We start from the raw sequence: 4,474 nt of genomic DNA, 5'->3' as shown, positions 1-4,474 counted from the left end.
TCTCCTGGGAAGCAAGACTCAATTGCACTGGCAAGACAGTCGTAGTCCACCCGAAGCTATGTTTGGCATCTCTGTTAAATTAATCCAATAAGTGGTTATTAAATTGATATTAGCCACTGGAACTTGCATCACTGGCATGATGGAAATGAATCCCGCGTAACCAAGGAGCAAGAGGGATCTCGGAGAGATCTGCAAAGTCTTTGGCTCTTGCCTCTGAGAAACTTTTCATGTGGTGATGAGACTCAGGCTTCCTCCCCAGCCTAACGGCAGGAAGAGCTCTCCTTCCAGAGGAAGGCCATGCAGCCAGACTGGTCGGGGAGGATTATCCCATTCCTTGCTGGGAATTCAGCTGAGCTGCTCCAGGAAGACACCAGTTCCTGGTCCCTCCTGCAACAGCCTTTCTTCTCCAGAGGAAAGATGATGCACGCAGTAACAGGACTTAGGCAAACTCTCCCTTTCTTTGTTGTGACAGCTGAGAGGCATCACTGCTTGCGGTTGATTATTCAGATTGCTCCCAACTCCCATGCACTATCAGATTATGGGTTTATTATTAGCTGTGGGTTTTGCCTACAATAAAATCGAACCAGCCTTTGGCTTCACAGCAAGCATCGTCGCTGTCTGCAGGGTGGAACGCAGCGGAGGAAACTCTGCTCTCCCGGTGCCTGGTGCAAAGCCTAGAAGTTTATTATAGGACGTACGAGGAAATGCTTTGCTGTGCACACAATCCCCATTTCCTGGACTGGAGTGCTCTAGAAAACTCGTGTCATAAACAAAAATTAAACCTAATCAGGCAACCTAAATCCATTTAGGAAGGCAGGAAATGTTCCATGGTAATGAAGTTTGTTTGTGTCATAAACTCTTAAGACCCTGTTGATCTCCTGCCCTGGCACAGGCTTGTACAGTGGAGATAGAAACGTGTTGGCAACGGTTTCACGGCAGGGGTTTATCTATGAAGTCTCCCTCCTGCTGTGACAGCTTGTACGAATGCTCTTTTTGGTGTCGTTCCACTCGGTAAGCAGCAACACAAGGGGCGGCTTATTTACGTTAATCAAAACATACAAACGAGTCGTTGCACACGTGGGTCTAGGCTTCCAGGCTCTTGTTTTTTTTCTCCTCGGCTGGCAACCAGATGTTACGTGAGTGGTACTTGGGGTAGCTGGAGAGGAAGGGTGAGGCAGGGTTAGTGCGCACACCTGGGAAGCAGAAGGCCAATCTCATCTCTGCTCCTTTTCTTAACATCACTGCCCTTATTTCCCAGCCATGAAATGCAGCACTCGCCCTTCCTCGCGCGGATGGGTAAGCAGGCAGAGAAGAGGGCATAGAAATGGCACGATTCTCTGATGCTTACGATAACAAAAGCCCCAAGCGTGGAAAGCTTCGATTAAAACTACAAAAAAAGGCCGTCATGCATCTGAACGGGAGCTTGATGGTGAAGTTGCCCTTCCAAAGCCTCTGAGGAAATGAGTGACGGTTCTGCCTTCTGCCTCTTCAGGAAGAGCAGAGACGCTGAGTTGTGTCTGCGGCAACCCCATGTTAGGAAGAGCTGTGATAAAACTTGAACAGCGGCTTGAGGGACTTTGGGGCTGCTCGTCGCCCAGGCAAACTCCGGCTGGCCGTCCTACTGGCTTTGGAAATTAGAGCAGCTTCTTAAATTGATGATTAAACAAATGCACTTCTTAAGTTCAAACCTTCTCAACATAAGCACCAGTTCGTATCAGGTTATTTTACTTGGGGGAGGAAACGGTATTTTATTATTTTTTAAAGAAGGAAAGAAAAAATCGTACTGTTGTTTCCCACCCCTGGGAGGGGGCTGTAGCAGCAGCACTTGTGCTAGAGACACTCGTTTGCAGAGATAAGCAAGCAGCCCCACGCCTCGTGTTTCTGGGGGTTGAGCGCTGGAAAGAGCCATGTGCTCATGCTCCAAGTCCAGAGTTCCTATGTGCCGCTCTCCCTTCTTCAAGCTCTTTCAGTTTATCACGCCTAAGAAATGTCTTGGGAGGTCTAGACCCCCTGTACAGCATGGGCAGCCCCTCTGCCCACAAGCTTTTGGGAACCTCGAAGAAACAGCTGGCAGCTCCTGGGACTCAGTAAAACAGTCATTAAAGCCCAGCAGAAGGTACAAAGCCAGTCCCAGGCGAAAGCGAAAGCGAACCTGACCTGCCCTTTCCAGCCTGCCAGCTGGTCTTGCTCCTGTTTCTCACATCTGTTCAGTTTAAGCCTGAAGTTACTGAATATGCTTCTGTTTTTATTTTGCAGCTTGCAAAGGGCAGGCGGAAGCTATGTCCCAAGAAAAGAAAAAGCTGAAGGGGGGGGGGGGGGTTAGGGCTAGCCCTAGTAACTAAAATAATCTTTCCTTCCAGCTCCCTTGAGGTAGGAACCTGTCTGACCATTCAGTACTGGGATGCACCAGTTACTTCTCAAGAAAGGCATTTCCTAATTTGGGAGAGGTTCGGTCAAAAAGGAAGACAGACACCAGTTTGGGGTATGGGGGGGGGGGGGGGAAGGCCAAACATAAAACAAGTGGCGCAGGAGCGAGGGGTGTGTTCCCTCGGAAGGGTTGGGTCCATCCAGCCTCATGACCCTTCCTACGTCAGGGAACGAGGAGAAGGTAGTTATAGCTGGAAGCCAGCTCCGCGATCATCGTCTGCCTTTGGCTGGGCTTGTATAAAAGCAAGACGCTGCGCAGGTGAAGGGGTGCATGCAAGCAGCTTGAGCATATGATGGTAGAGTTTGTTCCTGTCAGTTGAGAGGAATAAATATAGCGGCATAGGTGTGGCCAAAAGCAGGACAGAAGTATGTACAAGACCAAGTATGTACCATCCCACCCAAGCATAACATAGCTTGGTCCTTACTGAAACCTACGCGGCTGTGGCCAAGCAGGCATCCATGGCATGCCAAGAGGATGACAGGCTTGAACCCCTCTACCAAGCCGTGTCCCTCTCTTGCTGAGTTCAGAAATTGTGGAGATAGATACCTTCCTGCACCAGCCCTTCCTCCCCGGTTCTTGCTGTGTTGCAACCACTCAGCACAGTGGTGGGAGAGCAGCGAAGCCATTTGATGCTACTGCTATTAATGCAGCCACATTCATTGCTATTTGAGCATGAACATAGGCTCTTAACTCATAGGTGAAGCTCTGTGTCCAAAGTATTAAAGGTAGCCTGGTAGATGAAGCAAAGCCGACTTGCTGTCACATTCTTTGAGCAAAAAAGCAAGGTTAAATTTAAATTTAAAGGTAGCATTTAATGGTAAACATGTATTTAAGTAAACATACTTTGCTGCTCCATACAGTTCACACTCACCCCATCCCCATGTTTTCCCTTCTTTCCATGGTGACCTATTAAATTCATCAGCCCATATGGTTAGCATCCAAGTCATCAAGAGCAAGTTATTTTCAAGCTGTGGGTACTGTTGTGGCATGCAATATACCTGAAAACTGAAACGTAATGGCTTGGCTTTGTAGCTGCCTCTGAAGCAGTCTGTGAGCAATCCTGTACAGTCATGGCAGAGCTCATTGCTGCGTTTGATCTGTGATACCCTGGGCTCCTGCTCTGCCAAGAATAATTACGAGCAAGCAGACAGCTAAAGAATGTGTGCTGTAAGTTTTACCTGGGTGGGTTCAGTTACAAAATGTTTTGAGTTCACATTGGAGTGCTGTAAATTGCCATCATCGCGCTTGTGCTTCCAGCAATAAAGAAAACCAGACAGTGTCGTTGGGCTGACATGATCATCTACTTTTAGACTCAAGGCCTTCCCAGATGGTGCTTATGGACAACACTTTCAGAAACTGTTTATTGCTGAGGTAAGAGGCCAAATAAATTTGGCCTCTGTCACTGTCTACCGTGTGCGTGCTCAACAACGGAGTCGTCGTCAAAACATGCAAAGCTTCTTCCCAAAGCCGCAGCCACATTAAAGGATCTCCCGAGCTGTCCATCTGTGCAATGTTTTACCCTACAGGAAGCATGAGGCAATGTAACATGGTTCAACTTTCCTTCATTACACAGTAAGCCAAGCTGAATTACCTTGCACTGGCTTCAGGCTGAAGATATACACAGTTACTGTAGCCCAGCGGACATGCCCGAACTTGGATGTAGATCAGAGCCCTGAGGCAGGCTTGGAAAGCTTAAGGACAGTCTGTTAGACATAGCTGATGCTTTGGCATCCTTGGCTGCAAACAGATTTCTGCTTTGGGAGGAAACAGCTATTGCAAATGAGTATTAATATTTGTTCCAGAGTGATTTCCAGTCTTTCTTTTATGAAACACATAATACTTGGTACTTGGGCAAATGCTCAAGAGCACCTGTATTTAAAATGCAATTAAAAAAAAAAAATCCATCTTCAAAATAGTAGAATTGTTTCAGGGGTTTCAGCAGGCCCTTAGTACTATTTGGGAGCAGGGGAGAGCTTTAACTCATCCCTGCCATCAAACCTATTGCTTGAGACAAGCTGCACAAAGAACTAGACACTCAAGCCACAG

Source organism: Dromaius novaehollandiae, chromosome 1 (assembly GCF_036370855.1).
Source record: "Dromaius novaehollandiae isolate bDroNov1 chromosome 1, bDroNov1.hap1, whole genome shotgun sequence".
Lineage (NCBI taxonomy): Eukaryota > Metazoa > Chordata > Aves > Casuariiformes > Dromaiidae > Dromaius > Dromaius novaehollandiae.
The sequence above is the reverse complement of the archived record's forward strand: the minus strand, read 5'-3'. Positions refer to the sequence as shown.